Source organism: Pseudophryne corroboree, chromosome 3, assembly GCF_028390025.1.
Source record: "Pseudophryne corroboree isolate aPseCor3 chromosome 3, aPseCor3.hap2, whole genome shotgun sequence".
Lineage (NCBI taxonomy): Eukaryota > Metazoa > Chordata > Amphibia > Anura > Myobatrachidae > Pseudophryne > Pseudophryne corroboree.
The window spans coordinates 515,931,584-515,956,734 of NC_086446.1; the positions used below are offsets into that span (position 1 = coordinate 515,931,584).

General features: G+C 46.8%; 1 pseudogene; it reads right to left on the reverse strand.

Annotated features, from left to right (window-relative positions):
- Positions 1–449: 449 nt before the first annotated feature.
- Positions 450–611, reverse strand: LOC134899772 (U2 spliceosomal RNA; annotated as a pseudogene).
- Positions 612–25,151: the final 24,540 nt, after the last annotated feature.

Sequence of the window (25,151 nt, forward strand, 5' to 3'; positions counted from 1 at the left end):
AAACACCCGAATCCAAAACACACCCGAATCCGACAAAAAAAATTCGGTGAGGTTTTGCCAAAACGCGTTCGAACCCAAAACACGGCCGCGGAACCGAACCCAAAACCAAAACACAAAACCCGAAAAATTTCCGGCGCTCATCACTACCAAATGGTCACCCAGCGTTTAAATTTGCCTTGTGCAGAAGGAGTAAATTCAATGGAGACAAGAAGTAAACGCAAAACAAGACTCCACACAGTAGTTTTCAGGTGCTTTTATTCATTTTATTTGTCCATTGTAGCATTTTGCAAGGAATAGACAGCAACGCTTGAATACAATTTTGCAACAGTGTAAAAGCCTGCTTGCAAAATCCACCAAAATCAAGGAGTTTATCAATACTGCAAGAACTTTGCAAATCCTGGGGAAAAGCTAAGAAGTCGTCATTAGTCTATTTTTGGAATACAGAATAGGAAAGGTGCACCGGTCCTGGAGGTACTGCAATACCGGGTCAATGCGTGGAGTGGACAGAGCAAGCTCTTCTTCCATCTCCCTGTTCTAAAAATCCATTTAATATATGGGGGCGTATCAGATATTAAACTGATAAGAACACATTTTTTGATTGAAAAAGCAGTCTTTATTTGACATAAAAGTAGCAAAAAACATACATATACATGAAAAACATAAGTACCGTGTCGCAGCACAGCCAAAACACAGTACAGATGCAGACGGTATAGTGCAGTCGAAGAACTACGGCACAGGCCAGCCTACACTGTAGCTCTCAGACTGCACTATGCATTTAAACTATACAATATTACAACAGTTAATAAGGCTATGGGTGTGGAGGGTAGGAGGGTGAGGGAGGGGGAATCACATGCCCGAAGCTTTATTGAAAGACAGACACATATAAGGGGAGGGGCAATAAATAGAAAGACATCAACAAAACAACAGACATTGTGAGTGAGGGGGAAGGGGCCATGGTCTCAGTCTCATTAATCAGTTCAAACAAGGGGAGAGGGGCAGAAAAAGGGAGGGTTTACTCCTCTTCCTCCTCAGGGCTGTCCATGATGGAATAGTCTTTTAACAGGCTGTGAACCAGCCTGCAACAGTCCTGGATGGACATCCTCTCCCTCCGCAGTATGAGGCGGTTCCTGGCAAGCCACAAAGCGTCCATAACACAGTTCATAAGGCGCCAGGCTTCCTGGATCGCCCCAATGGTGTGGGTGCCAGGGAATAGTCCGTAGAGTACCGAATGGTACGTGAGACAGGTCCTTGGCACACAGTTTTTCAGTTAGTTTTCCAGGGCATCCAACAACAACTGAGCACAGGCACAGTCCCAAAACAGGTGCATAGATGTTTCCCCATGTATGATGCACCTGGGGCAATGTCTCTACCTGCATAGGTTCCGGGAGTGCATGAATGACCTGAGGGGCAAACCTCCTTGAAAGGCCATCCACGACAGGTCTTTGTGTGTGTTTGTGAGCCTTTGGGAGGCCACATTCTCCCAGACCTGTTTGGCAGTCGCTGAAGGGAGCCCCGGAATCGGCTCCAAATCGTCTTTAGCTCTGATGAGCTTGTAGATTGTCTTTAACTGGAGGGAATTAAACCTGACTTGTGGAAGCCAGTGTTCCCTCACGAACTTGGAAACATCCAGGTAGAACCAGGGGGTGTTCCAGTTGTAAGGGATGGAGCTGGCCCATTTGTCCCAGCCGAGGTTCCTCCAAAGAGGCAGGAGGAAGAAACGGGACATGGAGTTTCCTGCAGAGTCTTTAAAGTTCTCACACAATGTCCGTCGGATGCAGTTACACACAAAGAAGGCTCGCAGCATGGTGGAGATATCAGGTATTCCCTTTCCACCTTTGAGGGACTCCTTGTACATAACTGATCGCTTAACTCTGTCCATCTTGGAGCCCCAGATGAAGTGAAACACTGCCCTTGTAATGGCCCTGCAGACCGCGACCAGTGGTGGCCAGGCCTGCGCGGTGTACTGTATAACGGGAAGAATCTTGTTGCGCAGCACAAGTGATTTCCCCTCGATGGTAAGTTCTCTGAGGCTCCACAATCCAATCTTAATGAAGTCAGGCTTGATGGCAAAAGGAAACAATGCAGAGGATGACAGGTGCCACTCTCCGAAGAGCATGGCCTCTGACTTCCCTCAGTTGACTTTAGCCCCTGAAGCTCGGCCGAAGTTCTCGCAAGTCTGGACGAGTGCTGTCACCGAGCGATGATCCGTGCAGAAGACAGTGATGTCGTCCATGTACAGTGAACACTTGGGGGGAAATTTACTAAGCTCCCGATTTTGACCGAGATGCCGTTTTTTCATCAAAGTGTCATCTCGGTAATTTACTAAGCAATAATCACGGCAGTGATGAGGGCATTCGTAATTTTTTGCAAGTCCAACAAAAAAATTACGAATGAATACACCATCGGTCAAATTACGCCTGTTTAGATATGAATCTCGGTCATTTACTAACCATTCGTAATTGTAATTGCTGCCGCAAAAATGCATTCGCGGCCGCGAAAAATTACAATTCGTAATTTTTTCCTAAAAAAAAACGCGCCAGCCTTTGAAAACCGCGTTTACATGTGTACTCAATTATCCATTACTCACACCTGAATGTTTGGCCCTATAAAAGTGTTTCAGGCACATTCTGAACTTCTCTCACTCTGAAATGGCGGCTGTGGTGTGTGGCAATGGTTTTTTGTTTGCTGTGGGATACCTTAGACTGCTCCATGAGGCTTCCAGGAATCAGGCCCAGATAAGTGAACATGGTCAACAGGTTGTCCAGGTACCGCGGAGGCTGCGCCAGCCTCGTTTTTTTAGAGGGCGTTTAAACTTAAATGCATTGTCCGATGATAGGGTCATACAGATGTTCCGCCTAAATAGAAACAACATTTTCCACCTGTATGACCTTGACAAACTGGGCATAGACCCTGAGACAGCACGCTCTCGCTCTGTCTCAGGCCTACACAAACTCCTGGCTGTGTTACACTTTATGGCTACTGGGAGCTTCCAGGCTGTGGCAGGCGACGTCATTGGTATCTCACAGCCCACCTTTTCAAGATATTTGATGCAGGTGAGTCTAAAAACACATATGCGGATATGGCTAAGTGTTGCTTCTGGAAGTTGAAACACCACAGTATTGTAGAGAATACCTAACATGACACTCACCTTAGCTTCTTTAATGACCACTCAGGTTTTGGATGTGTTGGAGCCACACATTAAAGCCTCAATCTGCTTCCCTACCGAGGAGTCGGAGTGGAGTGCTGTCAGGGTAGCTTTCTATGAGCTTGCTGGCATGCCCAATGTGCTGGGGGCCATAGATTGCACACACGTTCAGCTGAGATCACCTAAGGGCCGCCAATATATATATACTAATAGGCATCTGGCTCAATCAACTAATGTCCAGGTGGTCTGTGATGCAAACTTAAAAATTATGAGTGTTGTTGCAGGTTACCCTGGTGCCTGCCATGACTCCTTCATCCTCAGGCAGTCATCGCTCTTCGATAAATTTGAGGAGGGACAAATGCCTGATGGCTGGCTGTTGGGTATGTTGAAAATGTTTTGTGTGTATGTCTTTTAACCACAAACTAGAGTTTGGATGAGGTGAAAGAATAATCTAACATATGTACTAATGTTGACTATATATGTTTTTTAGGTGATGGGGGTTACGGCTGCTACTCTTGGCTCCTTACTCCATTGTCCCAACCTGATTCTCCTGCTGAACACAGTTACAATCATGCACATAAGGCTACGCGGAATGTGATAGAAAGATGTTTTGGTGTGCTGAAGTCACGGTTTCGGTGTCTGGATAAATCTGCCGGCCTTTTGTTGTATAGTCCCTCAAAGGTGACTAGAATTGTGTTCTGCTGCTGTTTTCTCCATAATCTGTGTTTAAGTCAACATCTGGCACATGATGAGGGAGAAAGCAGTCAGCAAGCAGAGGAGTTAGAAACATCTGGTGACAGTGTGAGTACAAATGTAGGGAGGCAGGTACGGCAAGAAGTGATCCAGCGATATTTTTCAGGTCAGTTTTATTAGGCTGTAATTATCCTTGACTCAACACTTTGCACTACTTTCTATTGTGTGTTTTGTTCATTACTGTTTGTTGGTTATAGTGGTGTGTACATTGTGCTTAGTTTATGCTTAAAATCCATTTTCAGTCATTACCCATGAAAAACATACATACATACAGAGCAGCTTCGACAATGTTGGAGACGGACACAAGAAGTTGTGTGTTTGACAAATAAATTTTTTTTTTTTTTCAAATAACATTGTTGTTATTTTTTTCGCTTGTGTGTGCTGGGTGCTGGCTCACTGGCACGTGCTCTTGAGTAACGCCGAACAGGGGAGGTTACTGGCGTTTGGATAGGGGTCGTGGTCCCCGAGCTGGAGGTTACTTGCTGAGCTCCCATCAGAGAAATATTGCTGCTCAAATTATTTAGGCTTGCAATCAGCTGAGTGTTAGTAGCAGTGTGGCTGGCTACAATCCTGGATAAGAACTCATTCACCACTTGATTGTGTTGAATGAGCTGAACGAGTGCCTGCTGATGTCGCTGTTGCTCATCTATGATGCGGGATAAATGTGCAAGCATTTGGCTGTTGTCAGCCCTAATTTGCTCCATTGAGGTAGCCATTCGCCCTACTTGTACTATCAGTCTGCCCGAGTTGCGACTAATACGCGGTAGATGATGGGGCAGACTGGCAAGGTGTTGTGTATGTGCGGTCAGGCTGGCATTGCTTTGGGCCTGTTGGCTTGTCCAACTGGCCCAAAAATCATCAGGAATTTGGCTTGGTGGCGGAGCTTGTGCCAGTTGTGGACTGATGGATGCTTGGGGGATATCCTGCAACTGTATTGGCTGGCTTGGGTCAACAGCTGTAAGTTGCAGTGTGATGGTTGGCTGTTGTTCTTGGCCCTGCTGGTCCACGTCGGCCATCAAGCTGTGCTCTGTATGGGGTGGGCAACATGCAATGTTTTTTTTTTTTTTTTTTTATTCAAGGCTAATGCTACACATTACTACATTCATAATACTCCATTTTTGAATTATTAACATTTGAGTTTAATAACTTTTAATTTTTTAAAGCTATTTAAAAATATATACCAACACAGGCGCAAACATAGACAGATTTGCATAATCCTCACCTAACTAACTCCCCTCCACACCATTACACTGTTAGATTCCCTCCCCTGACCACGATATAGACTACTTACCTGTATAGTCCAGAGGAGCCGAGCAAGTAAGCCATCTACATACTGGACAGGGGCGATGTGTGAACACTATAATGTTGTGGTTTGTTTTTTAAATATTTAATTGTATTCATATTTTAGAATAATGTGCACGTGTGTGTGCTTAATTTGGAAACAAATCTGAACTTTTCTTACAAAGATGTTGTCGAGAACATCCACTAAGACCTTATATAATTTTTTTAAACCACCTTTAGCAATTGAAGACGGAACAACACATTGCTTGTTCTTGAAAACATGTAAACTCCAAACCAACTAACAACATATTAACTGTACTGTGTATATTATTGCTTATGTGTTTAATTTCTGATTTTACTCACCAGATAACTGAGGTGATCGGGGCTCATCACTCTGAGAACTCGCCAATAGTGCCAGTGGTGGCTGGGGTGACACTGCCGAAAGTCTTCGCCTGGGTGGGGATGATGGAGCCGCAGAATCCGAGCCAAGACGCCGTGTCTTACTTGGCCTCCTGGGTAAGTGGCCCAAGCCCTGTGATGGGCGCCTTACAGGAGGTCGGCTTCCAGAAGCAGAACCTAGGTGCCCAAAAAAAAATTAATATTTTGTACTTCTATGTGTTTTCAGAATATGTGACTACAGTGAAGACTTACCTGCAATCCCAGCCTCATCCTGACTTGTCTGAGGCCTGTCTGGGCGGCTGGTCTGTGTGACTGTTGAAAAAGTTAACCAAACATTATTACCATGCTTTTGGTAAAAAGAACCACTGCAAAGCATTATTGTACTGTAACCATCTATTAGGTATTGTTTAAACAAAATCTTTAAGCTTAAGAGCTTCTAGCTTCATGATTTTGAGTTGAAGATCAAAATGTACATGATGTGGCACACAATAAATATGTTACATTTTTGAATTTTGACTCAGATATTGCAGAGATTGACTACTTGCAAATGTTTTAAAAATGTAATGTTTAAAAAATTGCCCCGCTTTTCTGTTAGTTTTACAAAAATACCATTTTTTAAAAATAAAACAACACACATGTTCAAGCATTATCGCCAAAAAAAAAAAAAAAAATTAATTTAGAAAAAACACTGCACATGTTTTGGCACTAAATTAAATAGAACAAATAGCCTAGGCAAGGTGAAAAAAGCACATTCTAAACACAAACACACCTTAAGGGAGCATAGGCCTGCAATATGTTTTTTTTAAAAAAATGCATCCTTTACCCTTTAAAAATGACATTATCTACATTTTACGGACATTTTAAAAACAAGATAAAAAATCAAACTTACCATCCTGCGTGGGTCGGTCCGAATCCCGGACATGAGTAGCAGACACCACTTCGGCAGGAATCAATGCCCGCACAGGCTCCTCCCAGTCCCGATAGCTTACACGGAAAGGTGGCCCACCTCCGGTTTTCCGTGCCGATTTGGCCTCTTTGGCCATCTTGGCCTTGACACGCCGCTTAATATCATAAAATCGCTTGCGGCACGTGTCCTCAGTCCGCCTCACCACACCCTCACTATTCACAGCAAGTATTACTTGACCCCACAGGACAGACTTCCTGCGGGAGGACACCTTGGCAGCATCCTGACCAAACAATTGGCGATGGTGCTTCATCAGCTCACGCACCAAAGCCATGTTTTCAGCATAGCTGAACTTTATATTCCTGCCAGTCTTGGTAGTGGTGCGTGGCTGCGGAGCCACAACACCATCACTGGAAAATACAGCAACAGGCACCCCCTCCTCCTCCTCCTCACTAACCTCCTCCCTCTCACTACCCCCCTCCACCTCACTACCAGCCTCCACCTCACTACCAGCCTCCACCTGTTTTGGGTTCGAACGCGTTTTGGCAAAACCTCACCGAATTTTTTTTGTCGGATTCGGGTGTGTTTTGGATTCGGGTGTTTTTTTCAAAAAACACTAAAAAACAGCTTAAATCATAGAATTTGGGGGTCATTTTGATCCCAAAGTATTATTAACCTCAAAAACCATAATTTACACTCATTTTCAGTCTATTCTGAATACCTCACACCTCACAATATTATTTTTAGTCCTAAAATTTGCACCGAGGTCGCTGTGTGAGTAAGATAAGCGACCCTAGTGGCCGACACAAACACCGGGCCCATCTAGGAGTGGCACTGCAGTGTCACGCAGGATGTCCCTTCCAAAAAACCCTCCCCAAACAGCACATGACGCAAAGAAAAAAAGAGGCGCAATGAGGTAGCTGTGTGAGTAAGATTAGCGACCCTAGTGGCCGACACAAACACCGGGCCCATCTAGGAGTGGCACTGCAGTGTCACGCAGGATGTCCCTTCCAAAAAACCCTCCCCAAACAGCACATGACGCAAAGAAAAAAAGAGGCGCAATGAGGTAGCTGTGTGAGTAAGATTAGCGACCCTAGTGGCCGACACAAACACCGGGCCCATCTAGGAGTGGCACTGCAGTGTCACGCAGGATGGCCCTTCCAAAAAACCCTCCCCAAACAGCACATGACGCAAAGAAAAAAAGAGGCGCAATGAGGTAGCTGTGTGAGTAAGATTAGCGACCCTAGTGGCCGACACAAACACCGGGCCCATCTAGGAGTGGCACTGCAGTGTCACGCAGGATGTCCCTTCCAAAAAACCCTCCCCAAACAGCACATGATGCAAAGAAAAAAAGAGGCGCAATGAGGTAGCTGTGTGAGTAAGATTAGCGACCCTAGTGGCCGACACAAACACCGGGCCCATCTAGGAGTGGCACTGCAGTGTCACGCAGGATGTCCCTTCCAAAAAACCCTCCCCAAACAGCACATGACGCAAAGAAAAAAAGAGGCGCAATGAGGTAGCTGACTGTGTGAGTAAGATTAGCGACCCTAGTGGCCGACACAAACACCGGGCCCATCTAGGAGTGGCACTGCAGTGTCACGCAGGATGTCCCTTCCAAAAAACCCTCCCCAAACAGCACATGACGCAAAGAAAAAAAGAGGCTTTTTACTGATATTTGGTGTTTTGGATTTGACATGCTCTGTACTATGACATTGGGCATCGGCCTTGGCAGACGACGTTGCTGGCATTTCATCGTCTCGGCCATGACTAGTGGCAGCAGCTTCAGCACGAGGTGGAAGTGGATCTTGATCTTTCCCTAATTTTGGAACCTCAACATTTTTGTTCTCCATATTTTAATAGGCACAACTAAAAGGCACCTCAGGTAAACAATGGAGATGGATGGATTGGATACTAGTATACAATTATGGACGGGCTGCCGAGTGCCGACACAGAGGTAGCCACAGCCGTGAACTACCGCACTGTACTGTGTCTGCTGCTAATATATAGACTGGTTGATAAAGAGATAGTATACTCGTAACTAGTATGTATGTATAAAGAAAGAAAAAAAAACCACGGTTAGGTGGTATATACAATTATGGACGGGCTGCCGAGTGCCGACACAGAGGTAGCCACAGCCGTGAACTACCGCACTGTACTGTGTCTGCTGCTAATATATAGACTGGTTGATAAAGAGATAGTATACTCGTAACTAGTATGTATGTATAAAGAAAGAAAAAAAAAACACGGTTAGGTGGTATATACAATTATGGACGGGCTGCCGAGTGCCGACACAGAGGTAGCCACAGCCGTGAACTACCGCACTGTACTGTGTCTGCTGCTAATATATAGACTGGTTGATAAAGAGATAGTATACTCGTAACTAGTATGTATGTATAAAGAAAGAAAAAAAAACCACGGTTAGGTGGTATATACAATTATGGACGGGCTGCCGAGTGCCGACACAGAGGTAGCCACAGCCGTGAACTACCGCACTGTACTGTGTCTGCTGCTAATATATAGACTGGTTGATAAAGAGATAGTATACTCGTAACCAGTATGTATGTATAAAGAAAGAAAAAAAAACCACGGTTAGGTGGTATATACAATTATGGACGGGCTGCCGAGTGCCGACACAGAGGTAGCCACAGCCGTGAACTACCGCACTGTACTGTGTCTGCTGCTAATATATAGACTGGTTGATAAAGAGATAGTATACTCGTAACTAGTATGTATGTATAAAGAAAGAAAAAAAAACCACGGTTAGGTGGTATATACAATTATGGACGGGCTGCCGAGTGCCGACACAGAGGTAGCCACAGCCGTGAACTACCGCACTGTACTGTGTCTGCTGCTAATATATAGACTGGTTGATAAAGAGATAGTATACTCGTAACTAGTATGTATGTATAAAGAAAGAAAAAAAAACCACGGTTAGGTGGTATATACAATTATGGACGGGCTGTCGAGTGCCGACACAGAGGTAGCCACAGCCGTGAACTACCGCACTGTACTGTGTCTGCTGCTAATATATAGACTGGTTGATAAAGAGATAGTATACTCGTAACTAGTATGTATGTATAAAGAAAGAAAAAAAAACCACGGTTAGGTGGTATATACAATTATGGACGGGCTGCCGAGTGCCGACACAGAGGTAGCCACAGCCGTGAACTACCGCACTGTACTGTGTCTGCTGCTAATATAGACTGGTTGATAAAGAGATAGTATACTACTAATATTATATACTGGTGGTCAGGTCACTGGTCACTAGTCACACTGGCAGTGGCACTCCTGCAGCAAAAGTGTGCACTGTTTAATTTTAATATAATATTATGTACTCCTGGCTCCTGCTATAACCTATAACTGGCACTGCAGTAGTGCTCCCCAGTCTCCCCCACAATTATAAGCTGTGTGAGCTGAGCAGTCAGACAGATATATAATATATATAGATGATGCAGCACACTGGCCTGAGCCTGAGCAGTGCACACAGATATGGTATGTGACTGACTGAGTCACTGTGTGTATCGCTTTTTTCAGGCAGAGAACGGATATATTAAATAAACTGCACTGTGTGTCTGGTGGTCACTCACTATATAATATATTATGTACTCCTGGCTCCTGCTATAACCTATAACTGGCACTGCAGTAGTGCTCCCCAGTCTCCCCCACAATTATAAGCTGTGTGAGCTGAGCAGTCAGACAGATATATATAATATTATATATAGATAATAGATGATGCAGCACACTGGCCTGAGCCTGAGCAGTGCACACAGATATGGTATGTGACTGAGTCACTGTGTGCTGTGTATCGCTTTTTTCAGGCAGAGAACGGATTATAAATAAAAGTGGTGGTCACTGGTCACTATCAGCAAAACTCTGCACTGTACACTACTGAGTACTCCTAATGCTCCCCAAAATTAGTAAATCAAGTGTCTCTCTAATCTATTCTAATTCTAAACGGAGAGGACGCCAGCCACGTCCTCTCCCTATCAATCTCAATGCACGTGTGAAAATGGCGGCGACGCGCGGCTCCTTATATAGAATCCGAGTCTCGCGATAGAATCCGAGCCTCGCGAGAATCCGACAGCGTCATGATGACGTTCGGGCGCGCTCGGGTTAACCGAGCAAGGCGGGAAGATCCGAGTCGCTCGGACCCATGAAAAAAAACATGAAGTTCTGGCGGGTTCGGATTCAGAGAAACCGAACCCGCTCATCTCTACACAAAACACACTCCTCCACTACTCCTACTACACACCACACAGCCAACACACACGCTCACTCACTCACTCACTCACAAACAATGACAAAAGACTGTAAAAAAAAAACAAGGACAAAAAAATTGACAAACTGTGAAAAAACAATACTACAAAGATCACAAGACTACTAACACACACAGTACAGCACTCAACAATCACCAAACTCCTCTCCAAATCCACCAAAAACTCCACCAAACTCACCAACTCCAAATACACCTTCCTCTCTCCTCTCCACTAGCTAAACCCACGAGGTGCGGAGTGTTTGGGGCGTTTTTATAGTAATATGCACAGACACTCCTCCTTCACGAATACAACCAATCACGGCCGCGTGACGTAAACGAAACTTAGGAGTAAAAACGCGGCAGCAAATTCCAAATCACTGCCGTAACAGACTTGTGACGCAGTCATAAAAAAACCACAACAACGCGGCCGCGAAATAGCAAACGCGGCCGCAATCTACAGCAGAAAAGCACGAATGACATCGACATCGGAAGATACGGAAAATACGAATACGACAGCTTAGTAAATTAGTCGTAATCAATTCAAAAAGTTGCAATTTTGCATTGTCGATGTCAGTCGTGATTGAACTTGGACATGATTTAGAAAAATACGAATGTTAGTAAATTTACCCCTTGGTCTCTCGTCGGTCATGACCCGGTGCGGTGATCCCTCTGATCTCTGGATTCCGTCTGATGCATACAGCCATGAGCTCTATAACACAAACAAAAAGAAGAAGTGACAGAGGGCAGCCTTGTCTGACCCCAGAGAGAATGGAAAAGGGGTCAGTCTTCCCACTGTTCACCAGCACAGAGCTGTGGATGTCAAGGTACATCAGGTTAACATACGTACAAAACATTTTACCAAGGCCAAATTCATGCAGTTCCCTGCCCATCAACTCATGTGAGACACGATCAAAGGCCTTCTCCTGGTCAAGGCTGACCAGGGCCGCGTGAACGTTCCGGTCCTTGATGTAATGGACCGTGTCTCTGAGGAGAGCAAGGCAGTCTGCAATCCTGCGACTGGGGATGCCGCAGGTCTGGTCCGGGTGAATGATTTGTCCGATGACAGCCTTCAGCCTGTTGGCGAGGATCTTGTAGCCCACGTTTAAGAGAGAGATGGGCCTCCAATTTTTCAGCTCACATCTCTCCCCCTTATGCTTATACAAGATCGTGGTCATTCCCTCCCTCAGCGATGGCGGCAATTTGCCCTCCACCACCATCTCCCCGTACAGCTCGAGCAGGTCCGGTCCAATGAGGTCCCACAGCGCTACATAGAGCTCTGCTGGGAGACCATCACTGCCCGGGGTCCTGCCCTGCCTAAAGGATCTGGCGGCAGAGTGCAACTCCTCCAATGCCAAGGGAACATCCAGGGCAGCTTTGCCTGCAGGATCAATGGTGTTAGTGATACCTGACAGGAACTTATCAGCCTCCTCGCTGTCTGTGGTCTTAGGGGAGTAGAGGTCGCTGTAATAGTCTCGGACGACTTTCATCACGCCCTGCTTCCCCTGTCTGGGAATACCGGTCTCATCTCGCAGCTCAGTCAGGGGCGTGTGGCCAGAGTGGAGTTTCCTGAAAAAGAAAGTTACATTTCTCATCCTTCTCCAGGTTCTCCGAGAGAGGGCAGGGCGGGCTGGGTTGGGAGAGACAGTGGGCTGGATGGGAGAGTTGGAGGGAGGGATGGGAAGGGTTGTGAAAGTGGTAGGGATGGGAGTCTGTCACAGGGGGAGGGTGGGGAGTGGTGAGGGAGGTTTGGTTGGCAGGTTTCTTACCCTACTGTGGCTGCTGCTTCTTCTTCTGTGCTGTTGCCGAGGGCAGCAGCTTGGGGGGCACGTCCGGTCACCGATGCGTAGGTTTTCGCCCTACTGGGGCAGTCCCTGTAGACGTGATCCACCTTGCCGCACAGGTTGCAGGTTTTCCTCGTGGGGCAGTCTTTTGTCTCATGGCTGGCCAAGTGACAATTCTTGCAGGCCGGGACCTTGCAGTCCTTCATCACGTGGCCCATCCCGCCACACTTCCTGCAGTTGTGTGGCTGGTCGGTGTAGTGAAAGAGTCCTTGGGATCCCCCCAGGGAGAAGCACTGTGGGAGGTGCTTGACTTAAAGTAGCAAAAAACATACATATACATGACAATCATAAGTACCGTTTCGCAGCACAGCCAAAACACAGTACACATGCAGACGTTATAGTGCATTTGAAGAACTCCGGCACAGGCCAGCCTACACTATAGTTCTCAGACTGCACTATGCATTTAAACTATACAATAATACAACAGTTAATAAGGCTCTTAGTAGGCTGTGAATCTCTTGCAATTCCTCATCTTCTCAGCACCTGCAGTGGGCGTAATAGGGGGGAACTCTTCCAGGGAAGAGAGGGGAGGGGGAGGGAGGCTGGGTTGGGAGAGACAGTGGGCTGGATGGGAGAGTCGGAGGGGGGGGTCAGGAAGGGTTGTGACAGTGGTAGGGATGGGAGTCTCTGTCACAGAGGATGGGCTGGTGGTGGTAGGAGGGGGAAGAGTGGGGGAGGTGGAGGTGGAAGGTTTCTTACCCTCCTGAGGCTGCTACTTCTGTGCTGTTGCCGAGGGCAGCAGCTTGAGGGCAGGTAGGGCACGTCCGGTCACCACCGCTGAGTAGGTTCTCGCCCTACTGGGGCAGTCCCTGTAGATGTGGTCCACCTTGCCACACAGGTTGCAGGTTTTCCTCGTGGGGCAGTCTTTTGTCTCATGGCTGGCCTAGTGACAATTCTTGCAGGCCGGGACCTTGCAGTCCTTCATCACGTGGCCCATCCCACCACACTTCCTGCAGTTGCGTGGCTGGTCGGCATAGTGAAGAAGTCCTTGGGATCCCCCCAGGGAGAAGCACTGTGGGAGGTGCTTGACTCCTTCTGGGCACGAGGTGTCCTTTTGCAGAACGACGATCACCGCCCACTTCCAGTCCAGATTTCATTCCCGTCCAGAACCCTTGTGGGGTCTTTCTTGACGGATCAGAAACGGCTGAGAAATGTGACGATGTCTTTGATGGGCGTGTGTGGGTTGCGCATTGAAACAGTCACCCGCCTTTCCTCTCTTTGAATAGGGCAATTGCCCACAAAGTGAGAGAAAGGGGATTCGGGTCTCGCCGCTTTCACTGCCTCCCAGTACCTCTTGCAGATGGCATGGGGAGGCGGAGGTGACGTAGAAGATCCCCTTCAGGTAGTTCTGTATGCTGAGGGTTTCAGCGGTCGAGAAGCCGTGGTCAAGGATCATCTTCTTTCCGAAGGTCTCCACCGTCATGTCCGGAATCCGTCCATCCACCTCCTTTAGCTTCATCACCAAGGTGTACCTCATCCAGGGCTCCAGGGATGGTTTGTCCTTGGAGCTCACATGGGTGGGCGCCGCTGGCGGTGTCGCTGCAGGGGTGGTGGCGCTGGATGCGGCCGATCCGGTGAGGCCTTTGGCGGGTTTCTTCGCCTGCATCTTCCTGGCGAGGGGGGCCGGAGTGGAGGCAGAGGCTGGAGCAGCTAGGGCTGGAACAGCGGCGGCTGGGGCAGCGGTGGCCATACTCATGGTTCCCTTGGCGTAGGAGGCGGTGCGGAGGATCAGTGCTTCCGTCGAGAGGAGGAGAGGCGGTCGGTCACTACAGAGGGCAGAGCAAAGCAAGTCTAACCCTCCAGAGCAGCTAGGGAGCGATGCAGTGCTTTCTCTGGGGAAGGTCCTTTTCTCCTCGCAGTCTTGCTGGCGGAGGAGGGGGGTATCTTCTCCAGAGGGCAGAGCAACCAAGTCTAACCCTCTGCTGCAGCTGGGGGACGATGCAAATCTTCTCCCTCTTCAAGCGATCTTCTCCTTCTACTCGCAGTCTCAGCTTCGGTTTTCTGGCTTCTCGGCCCCCGTACAGCTTATCCCTGAGAAGGAAACTTGTCGGTCCAAGAAACAAGGTAGCACTGTCAGTCAGCGTGAACTGATAAGAACAGATTTTTTTGATTGAAAAAGCAGTCTTTATTTGACATAAAGTAGCAAAAAACATACATATACATAACAAACATAAGTACTGTGTCGGGAAAAAGTGTATAAGCAGCCCTGCGCTAACAGACTGAAAGCTGCTAGTTTGTAACACGTGGGATTTTCCCTCATAAATCCCTGCAAGACAAATACATACAAAACAAAAGGTGGTTGCAAACTAGCGCTGCTTTAAAATATTGAAACTTTAAAACGGGAACTTAAAGGGAGAATGTCCTTATCCAGAACAACGTTCAGCTGTTTCCCCGTTATCAGAAAGACACTCACTTTATAGTTCTGTCTCGCTTTCCCATAAAGGTATCTTTCTGCCAGTGGGTATCAGACGTATAATCATTTAAAACGAGCTGGGCTTATGGAATATCACTTACATTAGTGTCCTGTCTCGCGTGCACATAAAGGTATCTTTTGTGTCCTTCACGATACAGACGGCAGGAGTCAAACAGACCGGTATTTCTTTCAAAGACACACGATTTTATTCATCCAATAAAAACAGAATAGACAGTCAGATGTAATTACTGACAGCAGCTTCAACGCGTTTCGGGGATTCCCTCCCCTTCCTCAAGAAGTAATGTGTCCATTCTGGTTAGCCCAGATATATTCAAGTTTAAAAAAGTCACATGGTGTGTTCTGACAAATCATACATAAGAAACATCATACACAGGTGTAAGTATTTCACAATTAAGTTACCTAGACTGAGACAGCCTTCAGATATAAGAGTATGGTATATATATACATACATTTTTCTTTTATATTGATTTATACACAATAATAAAATATTCTTAAAACAAAACAATCTTATATGGCATTATCGCACCAGAAACGGAACATAAATGATCACATCAATTGCCATCCACATAAGTAAAAAATAGTTTGCTGGATCTCAGCTTACTTTAAGAAGTTGTTTTTCTCTCCTTCAGGAACCAGACAATCAAAATGTTTGATCTATATTGGGTTTGATGCGCTATTATAAAGCGCTAAACTGGGAGGCAAAACTGATATCCATGTGCCTGCACTGCAAACAGACCCGCTATGCCGTAAATTGGATAATGAGACTGATGCCCATTAGGAGCGCTCATATAAAGCGCTGAAATTATTAAAAAAATAAAATAAAATATATATATATATAGAAACAAAAAGTACAGCACTCACCAAAATGAGCTCACTTATCCTCACAACATCTATGGATAAATGAATAAATGATGGGGGTTTAGTTAGTGAATTGGCCAATGCACGGAAGCCTGCATACCGCTGCAAGGTACCCCACCTTCATGCAGGTCCTACATTATCACCAAATCATCAAAATTAAAACCTGGCAACTGTGTCACATAATATAACTGAAAAAATGCCCACTTGGTGTAAGGTATACCTGCCATGAACTGCATGGCTTTTAAAAGGTACACTAGTCACCTGACACTGGCTAATCATTTACTAAAGGGCAGCTGACACAGGTTTAGGATAATTGGGGTGCATGAACAAAGTTTGTGGCCACACTTAATGAGTTAACCAGGGATTAACTCTAAAATATACCAGCAAATAGAAAACCACAGCACTCGCCACCCCAGAAGTGGGGTGCAGTATCTGCACTCGCCACTAATAGGGTGGGGTGCATGTAGCCCATGGCCACCTACTCAAAAATATAGAAACAAAAAGTACAGCACTCACCAAAATGAGCTCACTTATCCTCATAACATCTATGGATAAATGCATGAAGGTGGGGTACCTTGGAGCGGTATGCAGGCTTCCGTGCATTGGCCAATTCACTAACTAAACCCCCATCATTTATTCATTTATCCATAGATGTTGTGAGGATAATTGAGCTCATTTTGGTGAGTGCTGTACTTTTTGTTTCTATATTTTTGAGTAGGTGGCCATGGGCTACATGCACCCCACCCTATTAGTGGCGAGTGCAGATACTGCACCCCACTTCTGGGGTGGCGAGTGCTGTGGTTTTCTATTTGCTGGTATATATATATATATATATATATATATATATATATATATATATATATATATAGCTAAAAAATTAACTATTAAATACCTGGAGGTGAAAAAACAACTTTGCCAGCTCATACATATATATGTATATAGACGAAGACATTACAATGTTGTAGACGCTGATTATCACTAAGCGTCCAGATCTTCATACGGCTGTCTTTAACGAAGCTGTCATTTTGAACAATCTTTATGTCCATATAGATGATCTCCATGATCCACATAGGTCACATGATATTAGTTTCAAAAATTCTGAGAACATAAAAGACAGAAAAAAGAAGACTTTAGCCGCGACATAATAAAAGGCAAGCTGATATACATAATCGTTACAGGAACCACTTCACCTCGAACTCTAAGTTCAAACCACTTGGTGATAGGGTTTTTAATTGGTGTATAGTTTATTTCTATTTGTGCTAGCAGTTTTTCTGAATTTCGTGTTCTCCAATTATGTTTAACAATTTTGATGCCCATAAAGCTTTTTAACCCTTTAAGATTACAGTTATGTACGTTTTTATAATGGTTAGAAACACTATGCTGCTCATAACCTTTTTTTATATTTCTCGTATGTTCTGATAAACATTCTTTCAACAACCTTCCTGTTCTACCAATATATTGCAAGCCGCAATGGCATTCCAATAAGTATACAACATTTTTGGTGCAGCAAGTGATAAAATCTTTGATGGGATATGTAGTCTGTGTTTGATTGGATTTATATTCTGTTATTTTTCTTTCAATGTTACAACTTTAATACATGGGACAAAAGCCACAACGGAAAAACCCTTTAGATGTAATTCTGATTTGCATTCTCTCGATCGGTAATGCACTTTTTACAAGAATATCTCTCAGGTTCTTGGCTTTTCGATAGATGAATCTAGAAACAAGGTAGCACTGTCAGCGTGAACTGATAAGAACAGATTTTTTTGATTGAAAAAGCAGTCTTAATTTGACATAAAGTAGCAAAAAACATACATATACATGACAATCATAAGTACCGTGTCGCAGCACAGCCAAAACACAGTACAGATGCAGACGGTATAGTGCAGTCGAAGAACTACGGCACAGGCCTGAGCCTACACTATAGTTGTCGGACTGCACTATGCATTTAAACTATACAATAATACAACAGTTAATAAGGCTATGGGTGTGGAGGATAGGAGGGTGAGGGAGGGGGAATCACATGCCCGAAGCTTTATTGAAAGACAGACACATAAGGGGAAGGGCAATAAATAGAAAGACATCAACAAAACAACAGACATTGTGAGTGGGGAGGGGGGAAGGGGCCACGGTCCCAAAGTCTCATTAATCAGTTCACACAAGGGGAGAAGGGGAGAGGGGCAGAAAAAGGGGAGCGGGGCTAGTCCTCTTCTTCCTCAGGGCTGTCCATGATGGAATAGCCTCTTAGCAGGCTGTGGACCAGCCTGCAACAGTCCTGGATGGACATCCTCTCCCTCCGCAGTGTGAGGCTGTTCCTGGTGAGCCACAAAGCGTCCTTAACACAGTTCATAAGGCGCTAGGTTTCCTGGATCGCCCCAACGGTATGGGTGCCAGGGAATAGTCCATAGAGTACCGAATGGTAAGTGAGACAGTTCCTTGGCACACAGTTTTTCAGTTCGTTTTCCAGGGCATCCAACAACAACTGAGCACAGGCACAGTCCCAAAACAGGTGCATAGATGTTTCCTCATGTATGATGCACCTGGGGCAATGTCTGTACCTGCATAGGTTCCAGGAGTGCATGAATGACCTGAGGGGCAAACCTCCTTGAATGGCCATCCACGACAGGTCTTTGTGTGTGTTTGTGAGCCTTTTGGAGGCCACATTCTCCCAGACCTGTTTGGCAGTCGTTGAAGGGAGCCCCGGAATCGGCTCCAAATCGTCTTTATCTCTGATGAGCTTGTAGATTGTCTTTAACTGGAGGGATTTAAACCTGACTTGTGGAAGCCAGTGTTCCCTCACGAACTTGGAAACATCCAGGTAGAACCAGGGGGTGTTCCAGTTGTAAGGGATGGAGCTGTCCCATTTGTCCCAGCCGAGGTTCCTCCAAAGAGGCAGGAGGAAGAAACGGGACATGGAGTACCTTTAAAGTTCTCACACAATGTCCGTCGGATGCAGTTACACACAAAGAAGGCTCGCAGCATGGTGGAGATATCAGGTATTCCCTTTCCACCTTTGAGAGACTTCTTGTACATAACTGATCGCTTAACTATGTCCATCTTGGAGCCCCAGATGAAGTGAAACACTGCCCTTGTAATGGCCCTGCAGACCGCGACCAGCGGTGTACTGTATAACGGGAAGAATCTTGTTGCGCAGCACAAGTGATTTCCCCTCGATGGTAAGTTCTCTGAGGCTCCACAATCCAATCTTTTGGCAGAAAGTCGCCAGTCTCTCGTCCCAGCATTTCAGGGCTGCACCCTCGCCGCCAAACCAGACTCCCAGGATCTTAATGAAGTCAGGCTTGATGGCAAAAGGAAATGGTGCAGAGGATGACAGGTGCCACTTTCCGAAGAGCATAGCCTCTGACTGCCCGCAGTTGACTTTAACCCCTGAGGCTCGGCCGAAGTTCTCGCAGGTCTGTACGAGTGCTGTCACTGAGCGATGATCCGCGCAGAAGACAGTGACGTCGTCCATGTACAGCGAACACTTGGCCTCTCGTCGGTCACGACCCGGTGCGGTGATCCCTCTGATCTCTGGATTCTGTCTGATGCATACAGCCATGAGCTCTATAACACAAACAAAAAGAATAGGTGAAAGGGGGCAGCCTTGTCTGACCTTAGACAGACTAGAAAAGGGGTCAGTCATCCAGCCATTCACCAGCACCGAGCTGTGGATGTCAAGGTACATCAGGTTAACATACGTACAAAACATTTTACCGAGGCCAAATTTATGCAGAACCCTGCCCATCAACTCATGTGAGACACGATCAAAGGCCTTCTCCTGGTCCAAGCCGACTAGGGCCGCGTGAACGTTCCGGTCCTTGATGTAGTGGACCGTGTCTCTGAGAAGAGCAAGGCTGTCTGCAATCCTGCGACCGGGGATGCCGCAGGCATGGTCCGGGTGAATGATTTGTCCGATGACAGCCTTCAGCCTGTTGGCGACCACCTTGGCGAGGATCTTGTAGTCCACGTCTAAGAGAGAGATGGGCCTCCAATTTTTTAGCTCACATCTCTCCCCCTTACGCTTATACAAGATCATGATCATTCCCTCCCGCAGCGATGGGGGCATTTTGCCCTCCACCACCATCTCCCCATACATCTCGAGCAGGTCTGGTCCAATGAGGTTCCACAGCGCTACATAGAGCTCTGCTGGGAGACCATCACTGCCCGGGGTCCTGCCCTGCCTAAAGGATCTGGAGGCAGAGTGCAACTCCTCCAACGCCAAGGGAACATCCAGGGCAGCTTTGCCTGCAGGATCAATGGTGTTAGTGATACCTGACAGGAACTTATCAGCCTCCTCACTGTCTGTGGTCTTAGGGGAGTAGAGGTCGCTGTAGTAGTCTCTGATGACTTTCATCACGCCCTGCTTCCCCTGTCTGGAAATACCGGTCTCATCTCGCAGCTCAGTCAGGGGCGTGTGGCCAGAGTGGAGTTTCCAGAAAAAGAAAGTTACATTTCTCATCCTTCTCCAGGTTCTCCACCTTGGAACGGAAGACTATACGTCTGGATTCCTCCTCAAAGTGCCTTTTCAGGCTCCCTTTGATCTCATCCAGCTAGTCTCTCACGTCCCAGCCGCACCATTGGAGGTCCAGCAGGGACTGCAGTTGTCTTTGCAGTCTCCTGAAGTTCCTCTTTCGGTCGCACGCCTGTTGTCTGCCTTTCACCTGATAGAAACTGCGAATGTTAGCCTTAGCATATTCCCACCAGTCACTCATACAGTCAAAACAACATTTGTCATTTTTCCATGTGATGTAGGCATCCTTCAGCACCGCCAGTAGGAAACAATTCAACTTCCAGGAGCCTGGGCCAGGTGAAAAACCACTGCCCAGAACTCCTTGGAAGAGAATGGCCCTGTGGTCTGAGAAGAAGCAGGGGACCATTGTATGCCTAGTCTGCTTCACTGCTCTAGAGGTAAACACAAAGTCAATGCGGGAACGCACAGAGCCATTGGGGCCCCCATGGAGCCCATAGTGACCCGCAATGATGCTTCGGTCACCATTTCTATAAGCAGTTTAGACGTCACATCCAGCTTGGTAGAGTTGCTGGTGCTGCGTCCATCCTCCTCCATGGTGAAGTCTCCTGCCACCACTACCGCCTTAGTGGTTGCGAGCTGCAGTCGCAGGGTCTGGAAAAGCTCCAAACGCTCATTCTTACCAGGGGGTGCGTACACGCAGATTAGCCTAACAGGCTCACCTGCCCAGGAGCCGTCTGCGACAAGTAATCTGCCGCAGACAAGCTTCTGAACAGAATCCAGCGGGAAGAGGCTCCCCCTAATAAGAATAGCGACCCCCGCAGACTTACACCCCCCCCCCCCCACCGGACCAATAGGAGGCGCCGTGAGACCACTGCCTGCCCAGATGTTTGTATGACTTGAAGGGAAGAGAGCATTCCTGCAACATATACACATCGCATTTCTGACTTTCTAAGAAAGTAAACACAGACTGTCTTCTAAGCTTATCCTTAATACTCCTCACATTAATGGTGAAAATAGAAAAAGACGCCATTAGTTGGGAGAAAAAGAAAGGCTAGGCAACAGTTACAATTCAACATTTACGTTACCACTCAGTCAGGCGGGGCTTCCTCGGCATCGGGTGCCGGGTCACCCTTCTCGGGTGGCGGCGAGTCGTCTCCCAGTATCTGGTCGAGTATGTTGGCGGCGTTGATGCACCTGGGGCAATGTCTGTACCTGCACAGGTTCCGGGAGTGCATGAATGACCTGAGGGGAAAACCCCCTTGAATGGCCATCCACGACAGGTCTTTGTGTCTGTTTGTGAGCCTTTTGGGGGCCACATTCTCCCAGACCTGTTTGGCAGTTGCTGAAGGGAGCCCTGGAATCTGCTCCATGACGTCCATAGCTTTGATGAGCTTGTAGATGGTCTTTGGTTTCCACAAGTCAGGTTTAACTCCCTCAAGTTGGTGCTTTCTCACGAACTTGGACACGTACAGGTAGAACCAGGGGGTGTTCCAGTTATAAGGGATGGAGCGATCCCATTTGTCCCAGCCGAGGACCCTCCAAAGGGGCAGGAGGAAGAAACGGCACATGTAGTTTCCTGTAGGGTCTTTAAAGTTCTCACACAAAGTCCTGCAGATGCAGTTACACACAAAGAAGGCTTGCAGTATGGTGGGGATATCAGGTATTCCCTTTCCACATTTCAGGGGCTCCTTGTACAATACTGATTGCTTAACTCTGTCCATCTTGGAGCCCCAGATGAAGTGAAACACTGCCCTTGTGATGGCCCTGCAGACCTTGGCCAGAGGTGTCCAGGCTTGCGCAGTGTACTGCAGAACGGGAAGAATCTCGTTGAGCAGCACAAGTTATTTCCCCTCGATGGTGAGTTCTCTGAGGCCCCACAATCCAATATTTAGTCGAACAGTCGCCAGTCTCTCGTCCCAATATTTCAGGGCTGCACCCTCGCCACCGAACCAGATTCCCAGGATCTTAATGAAGTCGGGCTTGATAGCAAAAGGAAATGGTGCAGAGGATGACAGGTGCCACTTTCCGAAGAGCATACCCTCTGACTTCCCGCAGTTGACTTTAGTCCCTGAAGCTCGGCTGAAGTTCTCGCAGGTCTGGATGAGTGCTGTCACCGAACTCTGGTCTGCGCAGAAGACAGTGACGTCGTCCATGTACAGCGAACACTTGGCCTCTCGTCAATCACGACCCGGTGCAATGACCCCTCTGATCTCTGGATTCTGTCTGATGCACGCAGCCAGGAACTCTATAACACAAACAAAAAGAAGAGGTGAAAGAGGGCAGCCTTGTATGACCCCAGACAGAATGGAAAAGGGGTCAGTCTTCCAGCCATTCACCAACACCGAGCTGGGAATGTCAAGGTACATCAGGTTAACATACGTACAAAACATTTAACTAAGCCCAAATTTATGCAGCACACTGCCCATCAACTCATGTGAGACACGATCAAAGGCCTTCTCATGGTCAAGGCTGACCAGAGCCGCGTGCACATTCCGGTCCTTGATGTAATGGACCATGTGTCTGAGGAGGGCAAGGCTGTCTGCAATCCTGCGGCTAGGTTTGCCACAGGTCTGGTCCGGGTGAATGATCTGTCCGATGACCACATTCAGCCTGTTGATGAGTACCTTGGCGAGGATCTTGTAGTCCACGTTTAAGAGAGAGATGGGCCTCCAATTTTTCAGCTCACTTCTCCCTTACGCTTTTAAAAGATTGTGATCATTCCCTCCCTCAGCGATAGAGGCATTTTGCCCTCCACAACCACCTCCTCATACAGCTCGAGCAGGTCCAGGCCAATGAGGTCCCACAGCGCTACATAGAGCTCTGCTGGGAGACCATCACTGCCTGGGGTTCTGCTCTGCCTAAAGGATCTGGCGGCAGAGTGCAACTCCCCCAACGCCAAGGGAGCATCCAGAGCTGCTTTACTTGCAGGATCAATGGTGTTAGTGATACCTGTTGTCTTAGGGGAGTAGAGGTTGCTGTAATAGTTTCGGACGACTTTCATCACGCCCTCCTTCCCCTGTCTGGGAATACTGGTCTCATCTCGCAGCTTAGTCAGGGGCGTGTCGCCAGAGTGGAGTTTCCTGAAAAAGAAAGAGTTATATTTCTCACCGTTCTCCAGGTTCTCCACCTTGGAACGGAAGACAGTGCGTCTGGATTCCTCCTCAAAGTGCCTTTTCAGGCACCCTTTGGTCTCATCCAGCTCGTCTCATGTCCCAGCCGCACCATTGGAGGTTCAGCAGGGACTGCAGTTGTCTTTGCAGTCTCCTGAAGTTCGGCTTTTGGTTGCACGTCGGTTGTCTGCCCTTAACCTGAAAGAAATTGTGAATGTTAGCCTTAGCATATTCCCACCAGTCACTCATACAATCAAGATAACATTTGTCAGTTTTCCATATGATATAGGCATTCTTCAGCTCCACCAGCACATCCTCTTTCCAGTAGGGCACAATTCAACTTCCAGGAGCCAGGAGAAAAATCCATTGCCCAGGACTCCTTGGAAGAGAATGGCCCTGTAGTCTGAGAAGAAGCATGGGACCATAGTATGCCTAGTTTGCTTCACTGCTCTAGAGGTGAACACAAAGTCAATGTGGGAGTGCACAGAGCCATTGGGGCGGCTCCACGTGTAATTCATGGAGCCCATATGATGCTTCGTTCACCATGTCTATAAGCATTTTAGATGTCACATCAAGCTTGGTAGAGTTGCAGGTGCTGCATCCATTCTTCTCCATGGTGCAGTTGAAGTCTCCTGCCATCACTACTGCCCTAGTGGTTGCAAGCTGCACCTGCAGGGTTTGGAAAAGCTCCAAACACTCATTCTTACCAGGGGATGCATACACGCAGATTAGCCTAACATTCAAACATTGCCACCTTCCACGTCATCATCCTAATTCCAGTCACTTCTTTACAAAGACCACCCACTCCCTTCCACACTTCCCTAGAAAACTTACAATTCCAAAATAAATGTAAAATAGTTTCACTTGCATCACATCCATCCCTAGGGCACGTATCCATTTGTACTAAGTCACGCCTCTTCTGTACTTCACATACCAGTTTAATACCATGCACACCCATCCACACAATATCTTTCTGCCTATTTGTTATCCCTTTCACACTCAAACGCTTACAAACCTCTTACTTCTACCTCCCTCAGATTATCAATATTATACATACTCACCTTATCTTGCAACACCCTCAACACCTTACGCTTCTCTTTAAAATCACACATTCTCAAACCACTCAACCCAAACTTTCTAATAAACTTTTCAATCATACAATACCAGACTGGCCAATTGGAGGCCACAGGCTTACACAAATCCCTCTTACACCACCCTAGACCACACAACATGCATCCAGCCATATACGTCATCATACACGCAGCTTTACTCCCATTCTCATACATCCTAACTAAAGACACAATACCATTCACCCCCCAAAACACCTCGACATTCGGAAAATCAATCCCACCAATACATCTCTTTTTCAATACATTCTCTCTCTTCAGTCTCTCCATCTTACATCCCCAAAAATAATATCCTATTTATCTTTTGCAGATTCCGCCCACTAATTGGGAACACACATGCCACAAATAACAACAAAGGTAAAATCACACTCTTAATTACAAGCACCTTCCCAGTCACAGACAACTCACGCAACTTCCAAAAATTCACTTTTCTCACAATCGTCTCACCACATTCATCCCAACTCTCATTCCCTTTCAAATCGCTTTCAAACGTGACCCTAAGCACTTTCAATCCTCCTTTCACTCACTCAACAGCCTCTACTTCCACCTCACTATCTCTGAAACATTTAAATT